We start from the raw sequence: 21712 nt of genomic DNA on the forward strand, positions 1-21712 counted from the left end.
ATACAAGGCTATCTGTCCTTCACAGGTTATCTATATTTTTTTTCCCTGCAGCAGCATAGATAGAAAAAGGTTAATTGTACTGGTTAAATTACAAAGACTGCAGCATGCACAAGTCAAATTTCTTGGTTTCGTTTTTTTGCTTGTTTTGTTTGGTTTTGGGGGAGGTGGGAGGGTGGGGGAGTGTTAGGCTGGTTTTTTGGTTGTTTGGGGGGTTTGTGTAGGGTTTTTTTTGTTTGTTTGTTTGATTTGCTTTTGTTTCTTGAAAGAAAAAACACTATATGAATACCTCAAAGAAGGATCCAAAGGATGTGTGTCAGGCTGTGCTCTCAGGAGAACCCTGAAACATGCCCAACAATCTGTATCTATGCCAGGATGTAATCAGCTATAAAACAGACTATACAGGGAAGATCTTTCTCTCACTAAGCCATTCTTAAACACTCATACAGAAACCTAATCAAAAGCTAACACAGCTTTCTTCCATAAATGTTCTGAGATATAAAGTGATTTCATTATTCATCGATGTAGCTTTTATTTTTCACTGAGATGAACTAGAAAACCTCACACAGTCAAACAATTAAATGTGATTATCCCAAAAGTCTTGATTAATGCCTTTCAGATTTGTTATTTGACTGTGATTATGGAGATTTGTGACTTGGTTGACAGGTCCATATTTGATATTCAAATAAACAAACCATAATTTCAGGCATAAGTGTCCATTTGTTTTGCCAAGTAGATGTACCTGAATATATCAGGCTTTTGCCTGTCCTTTTCCACAGTGCTGGTAACCAGTGGATATGGGCGTTATAGGGTGGAACTGAAAAAGTAAAACACAAAAAGAGAACTTTTCCTAGCTGCACAGTCACCAGACAGAGCAGCTCCTTGCACAGTGGGATACATGCCATGAATTCAACTTACTTGAAGATGGTGGGAGTTTTTCAGCCACTGCCAGACAGCATTGGCGTGTGCCCAAAAGCCCAGAGTTGTGGTATTTTAAAATACTTTGAACGAGTAGAGGGTTATGGTAAGAGCTTTATTAGACTCGGACCAACCAACAAGATGTGATAAGGGAGTCAGTTACACTCCTGATCCAAATACATGTGTTCAGGAAAAAGAGAGACACATGCCAAATGGCAACGTGGGTAAGTTTTAGGGTCACTCTGTAGTGCCTCATGGAGAATTCCAATTAACAGCAGCACTTACTTGTGACTATCCCACCCATTTTAATCATTGCATAAAACTGATACCAACATCTTCATACAATGTTCAGTCATAAGTCAACATTATTGGACATTTAAATATAAAAGGTTGAACCAAAATGAATGAGTTTGAATACTTTTTCTAAATTAAGCTAACAAGATTTTGAAATAATTTTCAATAATGCTGAATTTCTTTAAAAAGTATATCATCATCAAATATTTCAATCTCAATGAAATTGCTAATTCCAAAAGACAATTTTGCACCTAAAGGAAAGCAAACAAGAATTTACCATCTTAAAGATGAACCTATGTGACATTTAGAGATGTGGTTTAGGGGTGGACTTTGCAGTGTTGTGTTAATAGTTGGACTTGATGATTTAAAAGACCTTTTCCTACCTAAATGATTCTATGATTTTATATCTTTGGACAAGTAAAATAATTCAGTGAGAGAATGCAGAGTATTACACTCTATTTCTTCCAAATAAAGAGCTTTGGAAAATTTGTTAATGTATTCTTCAGCTTTATTTCTCTCACCCTACTCTTCCTCAAGGCTTTCTCAAAGGTGATAAAATCACATTGACATTAGTGTTTCTGCAATGGACACCCATGCAGAAAAATTCTGCTCCAAGTTCTCTGAGTATTGCTTATCAGTACATATACAATCAAAATTAGTAGAGGAAATGGCCTCCACAAGCAAAAGGAAAAATTCTCATTCAAGTGTCTCTGCTCATCATAACAGTAAGAAAAATAGCTATATCAACTTTGAATACATGGTCATTAGAAACAGGTGAAGTATGTTTTGGTGGATCAATTTATTTTAGGGTAGCTAGTCAAGAATTCAAAATTCTACAAGGTCAAGCGGATTTTTTTCCATGTGCCAATTTTGGCTGCAGAACATCAGCATCTGGGAAGTTTTATATGGGATTTGTTGGGGTTTTTGTTTGTTTTGTTTTGTTTTTCTCAAGAGGACTTCTTGCAATTAAACTGAAATCTGATTTGGGAGACAATCCAAATTATTTTTAATATATAAATAATTTATAGTTGTTGTCTCTTATTTCTGATAACCTTTTATCTAAGCAACTGCAGCAGACAGTGATCAATAAGCATGATGATCTTTAAGACTGCAGCTGTTGCTATCAGGTCATATCTTGTCCTATCCAGAAAAGCCCATGAAAATATAGTGTGAGAGTAAGCAAGATGTTTTGGTAAGGTAGTAACTCCATTCCCACAGAAACAACCGATTTTTATTATAAATTAGTAAGTTCAAGTCTGAGATGCACTGAACGATTTTAGCATGCATCCCCCTGGGGTTCCTTGTGCTATCAGATCCATTGTGTAAAAGGCTGAGAGTAGGAATATAACTCTAGGAAGTAGAGTTTTTGTTATAAATCTCATAAGGATTAAGCTAGGGAATACATCTGCCATTTGCCACTTCACTGACAACTTGAAGAGAAAATCTGCAAAAACTGAGCTTGACAATATAGCAGTTTATGTTGCTGGCTTATTCACACCTTGCCATGCTCAATACTGTAGTTTTAGAAGTTGAGAGTGCCAGAAGCAGATAAACAAGCTCCACACTGAACCTGTGCACCCTTGTTTATTGGCTTACAAACAAGAGCCTGTTATTAAATGCAGAGCTAGTATCAGTGCAAAAAGTGAAAGTGAATAATCTGAGATGCAGAAAAAAAGAATTCTGAAAGTTAAAGTTTCTATGGCAACGCTGACTTGGACAACGTGCCACAAAATTGAACAGCGTCCCTATTTCTTTATGGTAGGAGGTACAGTTAGGGAGAACACTGCTTGGAATAAACATGGACAAAACATCCACAGGCTAGTTGATCAAATATGCTTTGATATCACACACAAGTCTGTCAAGCCCAGGTGTTTGAGCATGTTAAGAAAATACATGAATAAGTACACAGTTAAGTACATTACAGGTGCTGTGCATTACCCTCTCAAGGACAATAAATCATTTCATACACTCACATATCATCCAGTTTAGTACATTTAGTTACCATGCAATCCTTGCTTTGGTTTTACTTTAAAGTGATGATTCTGCAATCAGATAAAGAATTTGCTCAGTTACTTTAATCTCATTTACTTCATTCCTCAGGAGGATTCTTTTGTGGAAATCAACCACCAAGAAAGTATTTGAAAGAGGTTTGCCTGCACTTCCTCTATCTGAGATGGGTTGTAATGTAAAATAACATTAAAAACTTCTTTACCAAGTATTTTAATCAAGATCTTGCAGCACTACTTTATCTCCAGCAATAACATGGTCTCCACTGTCCCAAAGTTCTGCTAATGCTCCTAGAGAGAATTCTGCATGCATAGTGTAAGTCAGACATGAAAATATTTAAGAAGTGTGATAAAATGCATCTGAATGCCAAAAATGTTACAACAGTAATTTTGAGGCACACTACATAAGTATTGTCACCTTGCTTAAATCTTCCCTCAGAAGTTTCTGTATATATGCCATCAAGACAGTTCCAGAATTATACTTTTAAAAGATCTTACATTCAAATTGCCTGGTTCTTGCCAAAGATCCCCCTTTTATGTGGAATCTTAAAGCCTGTTTATTGGCAAGCATGTGTTGTATTCCAGTATATTTTAATGCTACACAAGTTTGGGAATAGTTTGACCCTGAAACTTTTAAAGAAACCTTACAGCCTATATTAGATGATCTTGATATCAAGTCACAGATGTGATACTAATTCACAGAAGCTTTGCCCATTTTAACTAACTCACTATGAGGTACATCCAAATCCTCATATTGTAACATCCCTTTTCCTAAGGCATCTTTGCCCCCACAGCCAATGCATCTGCACTTAGACACTTCCAACAGCAGTACCACGTCTCCCAGTAGAATCTCAGCTCTACAATATTTTATCTTAATTCTTTGATTTGCGTGTGTGGCTCATCTTCGCGAACGCAGATTTGGGCAGGGCTGTCCCCACATGGGTGTGCCCTTCCAGCCTGTGCAGTGGATTTTAGGTGAGGCTCAGCATGCACAGAACTGGCCCCACCGTTTAAGTCCTGAGGTTCATCTGCCACGGCCGAGCGAGCTTGGACGGTGCCAGTGAAGTCCTCAGGACTAGAACCTACAGCACCCGGCATTTCCCAGGAGGTCTCCCATCCAAGTACTAATCCGGGGCTGACCCTGCTGAGCTTCTGAGATCTGATGGGATCGGATATCAGGGAGGCATTTAACTGCCTGGTCTTTGATTTGACACTAGTGAGAAACTAAGCAATTCAACAGTAAAACAAAGATCGTTGAGTTGTGAAACATATCTGGGATGGTTATACCTCCTTTAAAAGGTTTTTTCTGCAGAATGAAACTTAGGCTACTGAAGTACAGCCATACTGAAGTTTGACCTTTTGGTATGAGTTGAGAACCTGGTTCTTTTCTCTGAAGTTTTTCCTCTCCTTCCCAGAAGTGTCATCTGAAATGATATAATTCTAAGAGTATCCTTGACTTGTCAGCAAATGAGCAGTAGGCCAGCACTGTAACTCCTGCCGGTGACTGCTGAGAAGAGGAACTTCTTCCTGCAAATGTGCTAGGTTTTCTTGTATTTTAGTAAGTCTTAAGATCTATGGGCAGCTGATTTCCAGTGTCTATGAAAATTGTCCCTGTACAACTGAAAGAACTACATTCACCTTCATGGTGCTGTGTAGTGTGACAGAGTCAGTCAAAGAGCACATTAGCAACCCCTGCTTTACTGCTTGCCTGCAACGACCCTTGCAGTCTCTTCTAGGGCAGACCACATGGAATTGGCTGAAAGTAAGGAAAATACATAAAAAGGAAGTGCAATGTATTTGAGAGTATCTTCAGAACTGCACACATTATTTCAATTTAACCTATCTTTCACGGACAGAGTCCTTTCTTAATAGGTCACAAAGGATCCTGACACAAGCATACAGGATTTGGGAACAGTTTGAACTGCATGTAGAGATAGATTTGGATGACAGGGCTTTAAAGTTGCTCTCAGAACGAGCTTACACCACAAGTATTGCTTTCAAAGTACCACTTCAGGTGAGAAAAGTAAATTATATATCTGATTTCAAATGTTGTTCTTGCATAGAAGGGTCCCTTTCCCTTTCTCTAAAGGGCTGCAGTCTGCAAGGCAAAGTTCACAAAGATAATACTTACACCGTGTGGTTTATTGTTTAGATAATACTTACACCATGAAAAAAAAGAAAAAAGTAAGGAAGCAGGAAAGCATGTCCTTCTTAATGTGGCAGGTTGCTTTATGAAATTTAAATAAACAATTTCAAGGCATTTATAATCCAAAGTGTCTTTCATACTTTTCAAATGGTAAACCTTCCTACCACTCCTTGAAATGTTAGAGGCACTAAGCATTAGATACACAGATCACATCAGATATACAGATTTAGCTGCCTTACTCTTAGAACAGTGTCAGATATTGAAAAAACTTTTGCCTTTAATGTGTTAATATTCCTCAGCATTCTGAGCAAGGATATAATAACACCTTCCTTTACAACTTTCATCTATTCCTATGCTTTACTGGCTTCATGCATTTTGGGAGGAGAATGTAATACCAATGATCATCTCAAAGAAAACCTGCTACAGTCACTTCCATGTGGTGCAAATGTGGCTTGAGGTAAAATGTATGGCTTCAAAAGCAATATTTTACCGTAGGACAAGACCTTTTTTGGAGACCTGTAGACTCACTCATGTTTGGAATTGCTCTGCAATGTCATTTATTTTCTCAGTACCTTTCCAAGTCCTTGTAGAAATACAAGGATGATCAAAGGTTCAGGATGGTATCAGCATGAAGAATGTATAATAGACTAATGCTTTTCAGCCTGGAAAAAAAGATGAGTGAAGAAGTACATGACAGATGCCATCAGTGGCACATAAAAGATAAAAAGATAACAGGTTGTTCATTGTCTCTTTCAATAGAATGAAATATAAAGCAGGCAGATCCAAAATATCCATTTTCAAAGGGTAGAGTTAAAAGCTTACTTCTTGCCATAGGCAGTTGTGCATCAAACTTTTAGCACTCTTCAACAGGCACTTGATGAAGTTGAAGACATCAATAAAATAAGTAAATTCAATGTGTAAGTAAATTAAGTAAACACACTTCTGCTGGTTAGTGGGACTCTGAACAGAAATTTCATCAAGGTGGGAGAAAACGCTCCAGAAAACAATCACAGCTCCCACCCCATACTTTATTCCACTTATCATACACTGTTATGTTGTGTAACACATTAAAAGGCTAGATCTACATTTCATCTGGTGCACTACAGCCATTCCTTTAGTGCAACTGCTTGGAAAAATATCCTACCCTGCCTGGAAGACATAAGGTAAAAGTAACCATAATCTCATATCAGTAACAGACTTTTGTAAATGTTTTGCAGACTCATTTGAAGTGCAAAATAGTACTAAAGCATACATATGGACACATAAATGTACTTTTTTTTGTCTCTGTCCCTATATAGATTCTGGATGAATTAATCTGACCAGACATTTTGCACAGTTAAATATGGTTGTTTGGGACCTGAAAATATAGTCTCTTAATCATGGGAAGAAAGTGATTTCAGAATCTTGGAGATAACTCTAAATGGTTTACAACATAAGGCTTCTTTCCCATTTTAGTATGCAATGCATAACTTCAGGAGATGGCAGAATGAACACAAGTTTTCTAATTTCTACCTTTAAAAGAGATGGTTGTTAGCACTGTGTGAGCCAGAGACTACCAGCAAAGGGATCCATCAGATATTACCACAACATTCACCAGGTTTGTTGTCATATTCTAGCTGAGGGCAGGTTCCTCTCACCAACTAGTAGAGCAGATTGAGGGAATACTTTTGGTCCTGCCATTTACTCTGGCTTAAGAAAATTTGTAAAGGAACGCCCAAAATAAGACTGAAGAGGTATTCTGGTTTGTGATAAAAGCTGAAAACATCCCTAGTTGCCTCAGTATGTCACTGTTTTCAAAAGAGGGAGAATGTATTTATAAATTCACTTAAAATTTGCTAACATTAAACAGAGTTATAGTGAACAGAGACCAAGTAAACCTCATGCTTCATCAAAAAGAACCCAAAATCTTGTATTTCTCCTTTGTAAATCTGAGGCCAAATTTCTCAGTAACAGCAACAGGTCACTCAAAGCTACATGAGGTGAGAAGTACAGGGCAATCCCATTATCTATTGCTCCTTTCTACCATTCTGGTTTATTTTTTTCCACAGTTGTCTAAGTGGCTTTAATTAAAGTAAGTCAGTATTGGGTCAAATTACACATAAGGTTGGGGGGGGGGGGGGGTGTTTTTTTTTTTTTGGTGTTTTGTTTTGATTTTTTTTTAAATTTTTCTTATCAAGTCAGTTTTTATTCATATTTTGTCTCCCATTAACTGTTCATGTTATTTTGTTGCCTGCAAGGCAGGTAGAGTTCAAATAATAGCTAAGCTGAAGGCACAGTCATGGCATGGTAATACTTTTGTTTCTTGTGAGTGTGAGTTAAATAACCTCTAACACACAGAACACAAACTCTGCTGGAAGGTCCATTGCTCAGTGATGGAACTGGAAATCTTTCAAGTGGTTAATCTTTAGCTAAAATAAGATCTTCATCATTCAAAGGAATTGGTAGAACTGTACTCATCCTGTTGCAAGGGAAATTGGGTCACAACTCATACTATCCCTTGTTTCTTAAAAAAAAATCCTCTACTTATATGTTAACTCTGCACAGAGTAGATTTACCCTGCTATAAAAAGGGTATCAGGACCCTGGAAAACCTGGCAATTTTAGCTCAAAGGTTCTGTTATTACAGAATACAGCCATGTTGATACCTATCTTAGTATGTCTTATTTTTATATGATACTTTCAGAGGAAAATTTCCCCAGCTGGGACAAAAAAATCCCTTCCATATCTCCATTGTTCTGTCAAGTTGTTCAAGTGGATATCCAGTTACTGAAAGTGCTAGCAAATTATGTAGTAAATTGGTGTGAATGTGCATCTGAGGTGTTCTCAATGTCACATACCCAGAAAATGCACCAGTAAGTGATAAAATTATTGGACCTAATAAAGAGCTATTAGTTGAGCTTCCATGAGCCAAACTGCACAGGCAGATAAATCATCGTGAGATACCCTTTAGCTCCAAGAATATCTTTAAATTTATGAACTGTCCAGCCATCAACTCAAAGGTAGCTCTTCAGGCTCCCATAAATTGAGCATTGGAAACTATAGAGCTGCTCTTTAAAAATCATTGTGTTTGCATCTGACCAACCTAAAGCATCTCAAAGAATTCTGGTGAGAAGGAGGGAGTTTATTCTTCTAAATACCTTTCATCACAGGGATAGATCTTGGGCCCAAATGGCTGTCTACCACATTTTTTGGCATTACAGTAATGACAGAAACTACTAGAATCTAACTTATCTGTCTTGTTACTGGGAAGGCCAAATACTTCGGAGTCCTTGGAATAATTTCTCATATCTCCCCTCCCTCTTCTCTCTCACTTTTCCTGCAATTTTCCCACTTGCTCTCTTAATGAATCTTTAATAGTTTTGGAGACAGGAGAGACCCATTTAAAGTTTAAGTTTCTGGATAAAAAAGTCTCAAGGCCTGACAAAAGCCCAAAGCAATAAATAAAACTTGATTTTTCATGTTTATACACTGTACTTCGATCAGTGTCATTTATTAGAGGACAAGTAAATACTTACATTAAAGTTGAAGTGACAAATAACCCCCTTGGCATAAATAGCAAAGGATTAATCTGACAATATAAGTCCTTGCTGCATTTACACCTATAACTAAGTCATGATCTAGAATGTCAATTAATGTGAAAATTATGCACTTAGGTTTGTTTAGCACTGTGTAAATGCTAGATAGGTGGAGTGGAAAGCTCCATTTACCTTTTTCAGGACAGTCTCTAAAGGCAGTTTAAAATTTTTCCTTAGCAAATATGCTATTAATGATAATCTGTGTTTTAATTATAGAAATAGTTACATAAAGCAATTGTACATTTTGAACACAATGAAACATCCCACCTGTGCTTCATTCTTTGCTTTTCTTGAAAAAGGCTGTGCTTTTATTGCAAAGCTATTTACTACAAATAGCCTTGCTATAAGATCCTGTATTAGTATCTTTGCTCCATATAGCCAAGGATGTTCACATCACTACACTTATCAACATCCCCTGATGGTTTGAAAGGCTCTTCAAGAGGAATGTATTTCTCTGAATGTGGAAATTATAAGTTTAGTACTGTCTTGCAAGAAAAACAAAAGTATTCCTCTGGGTTGACTTGCATCACCACAGCATCCTAAAAACATATGAGTTAAGCAGGCATAGTATTTCTCTCCTGATCGTAAAACAACCAGTTATAGGAGTTTATCTAAAGGGTGTGGAGTTTAAATAGTTCCTGTGACTAATCTTGTCAGCTGTAGAAGAATAAATGAATGAGTCAAGGTGGCATATCCCAGGTTTGGAAGCTGCTAATAAACCTGTGGGATTTTTGTGATTCAGGTGATAATCTGCACAGATAGCCATGATTGTGCAGTTCCTGATACTCATTAAAAATCTGTGCCCAAGGGAAACAAAATGCTTGTGTCTAAACGAGTCCATAAAAATAGGAGTTTAAAATGGAGACTGTGAATATTTCTGAAAAAAAATAAAAATAAAAAAGCTACAGTACAACTGTCTACTGCAGGCTTAATAGTAAAGAGGAGTCTATTTGTCATGATTGAAGCTACAACATGAATAAAAAATGTTTCTAGAAAGGAAAACAACCAAGGAAGGCGTGTGCTGGCTAATGTATAAAGATGAAAGGTTAGTGGAAGGTAACCTGAAGTCTGTGCCAGTCTCAGCCATTATATCAACTGGTCACTAGCAAAGTAAGACTGTTCTACTTTTAAATTATTATTAGTTTTGCTTATGCTGAATAAGTTTTGTATCAATATATCAGAATACATCCCTTTAGGGACCCTATGATAACCTACCACTGCTACCACTAGTTTTTCTCTCTCATTTACCTTCAAACAGAATTAAAATTGGGTTTGTGTTATTTAGGCAGAAAATAATGACTGCATAATCTAAGTGCTAGAGTTCTACATTTCTTACCTGGAGGGGAAAGCCCTGGGAACCCAACCCTCTACCATCATGATTTACCTGATGACTAGCTCATGAAACATGGATATTTACAAAAAAAGCCCTTACCATAAAAACTGGAAGAAAAAAAAAATCTGAGCTGGTATCCTCACTTCTTAATCATATTAATTTGACTTCAGTATATGCAAATGAATATTTTAAAAAATATTTTTGTGAGCACACATGCATGTGCAACCTCAAGGTAAATATAAATCAATGTTTTATTTACCTATTCTGTACAATCCTATAACTTATCTTCAGTTGATAAATAGCAAATTCCCATATTTTTGTACTCATGCTAATGCATAAATACACAACCATGTTCCTACATAGAATTCTAATTCCTAGATAATAAAAGAATTCCCTTCACTAATAACCTTGATTTCCTGAAAATTGAAGTCAACCCAGGGTTATAAAATATGTATTATTTATTTTTCTTATGACTGTTAAAACTTGACTTAATATGTTTAGAGCAAAAGGGGGAATTCAAATTTATTTACCTTTTATTAACAAAGAGCCTTGTGATGCAGAATGTTTTACCTTGAAACGGTCACCCTTGACTCGAACAGAATCCAGAGAGAGAGAAATGCTCCCCAGAGTTAACCACAGTTACATTTCATTTATTGTTGGGCTTTATAATCATATTTTCTACCAATTATTAATTTATAATTAAGAAGCAATAAGCAAAAATTATTGCAAGGTTTCATTTCTCCCCCAATTAACAGTTTGGATTTTGCTTTAGGGTCTTCATTACAAATAAGTTGTCAAAATAAACAATGTGGCAAGCTACCTATATTTAGCAACCTATAATTTTATCTTGTGTTTTACTGGTTGCAAACATGAGCAACTGACACAACTGCAGACAACAGGAAAGAAGAATGAACTAATATAAAAATCCCCAGTAGCTTTCATTAATCTTCTATGATTAAAACCTCTGCCTGTTTTCAAATGGATTAAACCTAACGGCAAGGCTGTTTTGCATATGTCTTGTAAAACATCCCCAAATGCCCTAAACTTTAGTCTTAAATTTAGCTGTGATGAAGTTCTTAGATTCAGTTATGTATCAGCTTGGAATTGTTCCAATATTATTTCCTATTATTTAAATCAGATAAGGTTGGAGTGCAGTTTTTATAAATCAAAAAATATGCTTGTATACTTGATTTCATCAGATGTTCTAAAATAGTTTTTGAAAACGTGATTCTGTCTGTGCTGAGTCCAGTGGAGTTTTGCTGTTAGAAATAAGTCACTACTACGACTCTGAGCAGACAATGTACGTGTGTTACACGGGAGAGCACCTACAGCCCCTTGAACAACTGCAATCAGCTCTTCAATTTCTCATCAATGCACCTGAGTTCTTCCATATTTCTCACTCATTTCAATGACAGAACAAGGGGAATTGGCTTTAACATGAAGGATAACATATTTAATATTAGGAAGAAATTTGTTACTGTGAGGATGGTGAGGCCCTGGCACAGGTTGTCCAGAGAAGCTCTGGCTGCTCAATCCCTGAAAGTGCCAAGGCCAGGCTGGATGGGGATTGGAGAAAACCTGGGCTAGTGGAAGGTGTCCCTGGCCATGTCAAGGGGTTGGAACCAGATAATCTTTAAGGCTCGTTCCAACCCAACCGATTCTAAGGTTCTACAAAAGATCATCTGAACATTCAAATATTCCAAGATTCCAACTTTCCATAGTGGGTCTTCTCATTCTAATATTCTAATCTCCTACACAAGAGGGTCTTGAAATTCAAAAATTCTATGAAAGATGGTCTTAACATTTTATCAATCAACAATTCTAACATTAATTGACAATTCATTAAGCTGAGCTTTGCCATCAATTAAGCTTAATTTTACCCAGCTATCCTCCAATACATTCACAGTCACAAAGCACATCTCTCATGGCTTTAGACCTTATTCTTACAACTTCTGAAGTACAGAAGAGCTCACAAAGCCATAGTAGCCAAAATGTAGGTAGAAATATAATCAGAGCAGCTCTGGGGCCCAGGAAGATCAAAACTGTGTAGACATTAAAAGCACCTGTTTAGATCTAGAGAAGCCATGACTAGTCTGATTCAGGCAAAGTCACTTCAAGCACCACTTCTGTGTTCAATATCACAAGTAAATAAATAAAATAAATTAAATTAAAGACCACATTGGTACTCAATATATTTCCAAGCTGCTGAAAGTTGGATGGTCAATGCGATTCCCATTATAGTTTTCCTTCAGAACTAACTCCACCTGAAAGTTAGTTTGAAAGACTCATTACTAAGAACAAGGACCATACTTTAGACCGCATTTTACACTACAGATATTCCAAAGAGGAAGAAATTATTCCATTTAAGACACTAATGAGAGTCAGAAGTCTTCATTGGCTCACTAACAGGACATAGAACTCCTCAATGTGGCTTTCTGAACACAAAAGTCTTTCTATGAAGTGACTGATTAGCATAAAAAAGGAATTAAAATTCTTACTGGTTGGGAAACTTTTGAGATGGAATCTCATTTCTCTGTCCCTCTGTCGACGGATGATATCTCCCCTTGTTATCAAAGATTATGATGAAAAAGGCTGTTAAACATAAGATAAACAGTGCAACAATTTTATATATTATTACTTCCAACTAGTAAAGTTGACAGGCACCTGGGAGTTCTGCAATGTTTTTCCAAATACTAATTTTAATACTTTGTAATAAAATTGTTTATGTGCAATGTTGGCATAATTGCTTGCAGATACAAATTAAGAAGTAATTTTGTAAGCTGTGCAGAACTGAAATCCTATGGCATAAAAGTCGGAGTAAATAAATACTGTAATATATTTTGTGGAACATTTTAACACACCATGTATCCCATAATTCAGAAGAAATGCACAACTTCCCTTGCTTTGCTGGATTCACTCCTAGAGAAACTGGGGTTACCTAAGCTATAATTCTGTCCTGAAATTAATCCTTTTGTATTTTATCTCTATAGGTCTCACCACATATATAAAATAAGACACTCTATAATATTGGTGATGATGGGAAAAAAAGCTTAATAGCTAAAAGTGGTAAAATTAAGTCAAGCCCAATGACCACCATAAAGTCTGCTTGAAGTCAAAGTGTCTTTGCCAACCCTTTTTGCCAAATGCCAGCTTAATATTCCAAAGATTCAAAGTGGGATCCTTAGAAATACCATAGAATAGAAACATGGAATGGATTGGGTTGGGAAAGACCTCCGAGATCATCAAGTACAACCCTTGGTCTGACTCCAGTCTATTTACTAGATCATGGCATTCAGTGCCACATCCAATCTGTACTTAAAAATCTCCAGGGATGGTGAATCCACCACCATGCACAAAATATTCCCTGTAAAACTGTTTTATTTTTACACAGATAACGTCTAGCTCTCTTCATCAACCAAACTGCAAGGATTTGACTATCTCTTCATAACAGGTTTGTGAGACTTTGATGAGTGTGCTGAGATATTACAGAGTGGTTGTTCCTGCAAGGTTCCCAATGCCCCTGAAGAACCCCTTTCAAAAAGCAAGTCTTTGGCTCTACTGAAAGGTTGTGGAATTATACTTAACAGCCATTTTGCAAAACAAGATAAAATTCTGAATAAATCAGACCAGAGTGATTGTTTGACCTTGAATCAAAGTGCTATAGAGCTCCTTTCCTCATGCCCAAATTTGCTTTTGCCCCCAGAATTGTCAGAATACATCCTAATTGCCTATGAAAACAGCATGTGCCAGGTGTTATGTCTTGAGCTGAGCACAAGCATCATTTGGGAGAGCTGTGTGTATTCTGGCACAGGCCAGGACTGCACCACAGTGGACTAGACAGCTGGGTCATCACAAGCCAGTGCAGCAACCCCGGGCCAATTATTTTTACTAGTACATATGTAGCTTATGGAATAAAGAAATCCCATAATGAGACATATTTTCTCTGGATATCTAAGCAGTGCACAGGTTACAAAGACATGAAAGCAACTTTCATGTACAAGGGAAAAAGCAAAAGCCCAAACCCCAGATGGTTCTCTACCTGATGGCTGAACAACTATGTGGTGGTTGCAAGGCACACATCACTTATTCCTAACAGGCCACTTTTATGGAAGCAATATCACTCTGCTATCTATATCACTCTTCTATCTGTTGGGGTGAGTTTTTCTCCTTTATACCAGTAATGCTGCTTGGCAGTAGCTCTAACCTGTCATTCTAGAGAATGAGCTGATCATTTAATTCCTCTGTAATAAAGATACTTTTGGACTTTTTCTGTAGAAACAATGAGCAAAAGAGCAGCACTGAAGGTTTGGAACTTCTACATCTCAGCAATGTCCAACTCATATCAACCATCAAAGCAAAGCTCTACATACCTTATGCTTCCAGCTTCTGGACCATGAACTTGACTTGTCACAGACCTCAGGACAGCTAGAAATAGGTTGTAATCTTAATATCCAAGTGATCTTTTTCAGATGTGCTGTGTGTATATGAATTCCTCATAAAATTTCATGAAGTAACATCTTCATAAGGAAGTTGCAGCTGAGACCTGCTGCAAATTTCAAAGAGATCATAAAAATACTGAAATATCTATTATCTACTACTTAATAAAACTAAATAGCTTACCTAGTCCCTGCTCTAGCCATGAATGAGAACAGCAAGGAGATACAGAGCTTGAAGGCCAACTTCTACTTGAAGGATTGGCACCCAAGGCACAGGAAAGTGAGATTTTCTCATTTTTGTAGTTCTGATTATGGCCAAACTGGGCTAAACCAAAGAATATAACTTTTAGGAATAGCAAAATTTTAAAAATCCTGGTTTTCTGAAAGTATTAATATCACCTTTCACTGTGTTCAAACTCCACTTTAGTAGCCCAGATCAGGTTTTGAAAGTAGTTTTGGCTTTTTTCTATCCTACAGCCCATCAACTGGCAAATGCTACTAAGAACAATGCAAACGGTACAGTCAAACTTTAAAGGAGCTAATGGCACTGGCCTTAGGGTTAACCTACCAAAAAACTAAGGTAAAATAAGATTATTTGCTATATCTTAACATTAAATTTAACATATTAATTCATTCAAACATACTCCTAGACCATAACATCATTATAAGTTGGTTTCATCCTGGTGCAATGAGAGGTATCCCCAAATATTATTTTATAGAGTAAATTAGGACATTCCACATATTCAACAATGTCACATGCGATTCTAGATTCTTTTTATTTTAGTTGCCCAAAACCCCAACTCTAACAAGTTATTTATGGTAATAACCTGCATCTAAATTAGGGGTTTTTTTAGTTATTTGATGTTTTCTAATAAATGTATTAAACAAGGACAAAGAAAGATTAATCAAATACATTATCTTACACAGGTTATTTTACTCAGAAAAAAAAAAAAGGAACAAATGTCCATGAATTAAACATTAGATGTAATTTCCCTTTTGATTATGCATCTGCTATTCAACTTAATAAGACAAGTATCATCAGATACAAAGGTGTTAGGAGAAAAACAATTATAATTAAGTTTAACATAGCCAGAAGCCAACCTCTCATTACAGCACTGAAGAAATTTCATGTTAATGAGAAGGTGCATCTCAGACAGACAGTGTCACAACTTTAGAAAATGAGAACTCCTTTTCCTTCCAGGCAAACAAACAACAATGACAAAGTAATTTTCCAAGTTCTGAGGTCCTGCCAGGACCTACCTACAACTACTACATGTGAATTCCTCTCCTTTCCAGAGCACTTCTTTAGCTTTAGACTGGGATTTCAGTCAGCTTTTTTGTAGGCACCACATTAAGAACCTTGTTATTCCAAATGGCAGTTGCCACTTCACAGTTTTATTTCTTACTTGGATATTCCTTTGAAAACATTTGCAAACTAGGAATAAATACATCATGCTTTGAAATATTACTACATGTTATGTGTCCACAGCCATCAGCCTCTACTTAGTTCTTTGATGATATAATTTATAAACTTTAGATCTTAATATGAATTCTCCCTCTCATAGTATTTCCATTATTCCCACAATCAACTACAATGTTACCCAAACTGCATATGAAGGTCGCTTTATAATTTGTGGGTGGGGTTTTTTTTTTGTTGTTGTTTTTTGTGCATTTGTTTGTTTATAGACAGAAAGGATGCTATGGAAAACCATACTGAAAATTTGCTGAAGTCAAGGACAATGACATTCAAAATCCCACCAAAACACAACCCCAAAAAGCTTAGTCACAGCTTAGCCTTAAATCCAGAGTTCCCATTGGCCGTCACCTTCCTTTTGCTCATGCACCCAATTCTGGCTTTCAAGAACACTTATATACTCTTCCAAGGAACATAAGTTTAGGAGATTTATTTCCCTTCATGTTCTTTTCTGTTACCCTGTCCTCTTTCCCCTAATTTCTAACAAAATGAGCACAACAACTGCCCTCTTTCAGTCATTAAAACCCTGCTCATCTCCGCCTGTTTGTTCCTAACATTATTTAACCCAGGGAAACAAATTCATAACACAACCCTGAGGGATTTAATTTTTATGCAGAAGTATCTTTCCCATTAAAAGATTCCCTCAGAGCTGATGTCACTCCACTGGCCTGCAGAAAGACCAGATGATATGGTTAAAAACATTATTCATAGAATTACAAATGGTTTGGATTGGAAGAGACCTTAATCATCTTGATCCAAACTCCTGCCATGGGCAGGGACACCTTCCCATGTTGCTTCCCAGGTTGCTCAGGGCATCATCTAACCCAGCCTTGAACAATTCCAGGGATTCTCTGCCCTATGCTGTTCAATAATGCAACCTTTTCCAATATATACCATCCTGAATAAACAGGGTTTATGGAATGATAAAGAACTGCTGGACCTCCGTATGTTTGCTCTTTCTAAATACAAAGGAAGAACTCAAGACACAAGTACCACATTGCCATTCCCTGACAGGGAATACCTCTGCTAATATTACTCAGAAAAGCAGCTAATTATTTGGTGATGAAAAGCAAAAGACTAAATAAGCAGGTGAGATTTTTCTAGATAGCTTCTCTTATCCTTTTTCATACCTCTCATGAAAAGAATTCAGAGCAGGAGGAAATACCACTTAGACTCCTCTTAAGATCTCACATGTAAAAGAGATTAGACTTAGACAAAGGGAGATTAAGGCTGATTTTGTAAACATAAAGCTACTCTACATTTTGTAAGGAGGTGCAGATCATAGATATTCAGTCAGCACAGAAATATCTCAGCACTAGGAGAAAACTGCCATAATTTTTAGTTATTGCACACACACAAAAAAAAATCCATTTGCAACTTCCTGAACAACTACTGTAGGAAATAAGGGGAAAAAAAAATAAAGGAAAAAAATAAATCTCAAAACCTTCAAGAAATAATAAATTTAGACAGCTAAATCCCTATACCTGACACATTTAAATATTAATTATAACCTTTTTCTAGTAAAATAACAGGAACTTCTAAGCAAGTACAGACTCCTGGAAAGAAAATACTTATAGATATACTCAAGCATCTCTAAATTTTATCACTTTCCTTCTCCCCTTTGCTAGTATCAAAAAATACTTCAGTGAGCTGCTCTGTATTATATAGGGACATCGACTTCGCCCATTTCAAGCAGGCTTTACTTGTTAATTAGCCCTTAATTAAAATGAGCTGCAGCTGCTTTGAGACACTCCTCTCTCTCCAACCCTAGTGCCCTGTTTCTAATTTCAGAACTAATGAAAATTCCCACAAGCCAGCCTGGTCTGGGTACTTTTCTTGAGAGAGTATGTTCAGCATTTATTTAGTGCTCTGTTTCCTTCCTCTCCTCTGTTTGTCTTCTAAATATATAATTTTAAGAATAGGTTGTTTGTTTGTTTGTTTTTCTCTCCAATGTTCCTTTGCTGTTTAGGAAGTATTTTTGCAGTCAGTTATACTTTTTTTTCTAGCTTTAAAACTTTTATCATTAGTCGATTTGATGAGGTTTTAGGTTTGAATAGACTGCAAATCTGATAGCAAAGGCTTGCTAAAGGCTCGTGCAATGTCTTACATGCTTCCCAGATACTGCTGCCAACACATTTTAACTCAGGCTCATGATGTCTGTTATTCCTGCCTTTCCACTCAATTGAATTAAATTCCATTTGGTTTTTGAGACGAGGAGAAGCATCCACAAAGGATGAAACTAAAGCTCACAAACTCAATTTGACCTTCCCTGGATTTCCACATGCCTGCAAGGGTGAAAAGGCTGGCCAGCCTCTTAAGTGTCTGTGTGACTATGTCTCAGCATGTTCGTAAATAAATATCACTGAACAAACCTCATTTCAGCTCCTTTTTATGTTCCTGACTCACCCTTCTGAGAGATAATCTGATATAAGGAAAGAGACACATTAAGCTCTCCAGGCAATACTTTAAATGGTTATTGTACCAGACAAATAGAGCTCTCAGCAAAGTTTTAAGGAAAAAAATCTAAAAGGAAAAATCGAGGAAAAAAAAAGAAGTCTATGGATACATTCACTTATTTCCAAGAGAGCAACTTGGAGTCATGGCTAATTTATTCTATTATAAAAAATTATTTTCCACTCAAATATAACCAATAACAGAATTCACTCTGCTGAGCACGAGAGGCAAAAGAGGAAGAGGCAAAGAGTGGCTGCATTTTCTCATTCTCTCAAGAGAAGTAGATCTTAGAGGATACGTAATATTGAAAGATCTCCTCTCTTTGTGTGTTGACAACACAACTGACTCAGCTGCTGACAGGTCTGAAGGGATGATTCCCATCTGTGGAGCAAAGGGCAGCTACAAACATGCTTTTGTTAGCACCATTTTGGATGAGCTGTGGTTTGGGTGGACTCCCTTTCTTCATCAGGATAGGTAGAAACCTCTCTATTTTACCCTGGAAGCTTAAAACAAACAAACAAAAATACCCATAAAAAACTTGAGAGATTCTATAGACTATAAAACTATTGCTGGACATAACAGCTGCATTGGTCCAGCTTTTATTTTAAATCAGTTAGCAAAAATAACAGCTGCTTCTAAAAAGTTGCACATAGAGGAGAAATTATGAAACTTGAAAGATATTTTAGTGCATTTCTCACTCATTCTCTTCTACTCTCCTTAATACAATATTATCTCCTTTATTCACATTCATTTACTCAAGCCTCCTTGCTTTGCCACTCCATCCCTACCTCTTCCAGAAAGAAATTCTGAGGTGGCTTGGGATTTTTATTTGTTAATCTTTTTAGGTGATTTCAGTGGGATAGCATTTCTTTATAAAACTTTTTGATTAGATGAAGGTAAAATTGAATAAATATATGAACTCAAAATAGAGAAAATAAGGTGTCCTAGTTCAGCAGGAGGGACCAGCTAACCCTGTGTGGGGGTGATCAAAGCTGTGTATTCTACCCCCTCTATTCATTCCCCAAGGTCAATGGGCCATTAGCAGCAGCTGCCCAGGGAGCCATTATCACTTCACACCCAGCCTGAGGGGGCGGAGCTGCTAATGGGCCATCAACAGCTCAACACCCCCTGGCTCCCAGAGTTAATCACCCATTGTGTGAGTCCCCGCCCAGGGGGAGGGACTGAGAGCTCCCTGAGGGTACATAAGTGGTGGGTAAGAAGATCTCGGAAACCTCTCGTCGGATCCAGAGCAGCAGCAGGACCTTGACAGGAGGAGATCCCCGCTCTCGCCCAGACCACAGCCCTCGCCTGCACCAACAGGTTTTTCATTTCCTTTTGCTCTGGACTTGGGGGAACCACAGGGGTCTCAGCACAAGGGCAAACAAACCCCCTTGGGTTTGTGCCCCAGGACACTGGGTTATACTGCTGGGGTTTTGTGAGTTGAAAGCAATTTCCCTTGTGTGTCAGTGTTGTTATTGTAATATTATTATTAAATTTTAGGTCTGACTTATAATCTCTCTGGTGGTGAGTTCATTTCCCTTGCTGGTTCACCTTTAAACCAGCACATAAGGGGAGAGAGAAAGTAATATAGACAATTAAAGCACTAGCACAAGTGTTGTGAGACCAAGGAGTTACCTGTTTTCTATCCATGGCACTGGGAGAAATAGAGTCCAACATGGGCATATGTCATGTATTTATCCCTGAGGTTTGAATCTCAGAGCTAATGCTCTTCCTAAAAGTGTGTGATGTAAAGACTATTAGACAATGATAGTGATAATGATACCTTCTAATACATAGTTTTTTCCAATAGCTGTATAGTGCTTTGGGCATTGGAAATCCCTTGGTGAGGAAGGATAATCAGAAACACACAGTATTAAGTCTTGATAAATACTTGTTTCCCCATGTGTGTTTCTGTCTGTGAATCTCCTGTGAGTTCATAAAATCAGAATAAAAATACTAAATTATAAAACTTGTTTTAAAATGTGTTTGTAAAAAGAATTTACCTTTGAAAAGCTGCAGGTTGAGGGATACATTCAGGTCCTGTTTAACTTGTAGAGAACATTTCATGAGGCAGCACCAACTGTCCTTTTTGTTTCAATTTCTGCATTTTAGCAGTTGTCGTACAAAGAACATTTTTCATTCGCTTTTGATCTCCAAAATCCTGGGGTTTACCCTTCCTGATGATCATCAGCTGTGGTAATTTTTTGCTATAATTCCCACACCGAATGAAATTTTGAGTCTGAAGTGAAAAAAGTCCTTAAAGTTGCATCTGGATGCAGTTTGTTTTTACCAGTGGTAGTTATAAAGCAATTTTCCCTCTATTAGGATATATTTTTCAATTTAAAAGGTCCATCACAGATGGAAATCCCAGGATTTTCAGTTAAGGACCACAGACCAGCCGTGCCAAACCTTATGAAGTTTTTTGCTGTCTTTTCTCTATAATACTTTTCCCCTTTTGTAGCAACTGATATTTGCAATAAATTCACTGAGATACTTTTAACAGTATCCTCCCAAGATACTTATGTCAGATGATATTGAACACTTGGTGTATAGTTGACAAAACACAATCAATGGTTGGTTGCAGTCCACGCCTCAAGTCTAAATATCAATGTGATTGAGGAGTCTGATCTGCTGCTTTTCCTTCAGAGAGACTTTTCTTTGCAAACACAGCCCAGCAAATGACAGATCTTTCATATCTGCAGTGAAAAGTCTGACTGAAAATTCAACTGACCTCACCAAGCAAAGTCAGTGCTCTTCCCTTCTTACAGAAGACTTTTTCAAAAAGGATAATCCTAAATTTTGTGATGTTAAAGATAAATATTCCATTGGAAGTTTTTTTTTTCCATTTTTTTTTCCATTTTTTTTTCCATTTTTTTTTCCATTTTTTTTTCCATTTTTTTTTCCATTTTTTTTTCCATTTTTTTTCCATTTTTTTTCCATTTTTTTTCCATTTTTTTTCCATTTTTTTTCCATTTTTTTTCCATTTTTTTTCCATTTTTTTTCCATTTTTTTTCCATTTTTTTTCCATTTTTTTTCCATTTTTTTTCCATTTTTTTTCCATTTTTTTTCCATTTTTTTTT

This window comes from Pithys albifrons, chromosome 5 (genome assembly GCF_047495875.1).
Source record: "Pithys albifrons albifrons isolate INPA30051 chromosome 5, PitAlb_v1, whole genome shotgun sequence".
NCBI lineage: Eukaryota > Metazoa > Chordata > Aves > Passeriformes > Thamnophilidae > Pithys > Pithys albifrons.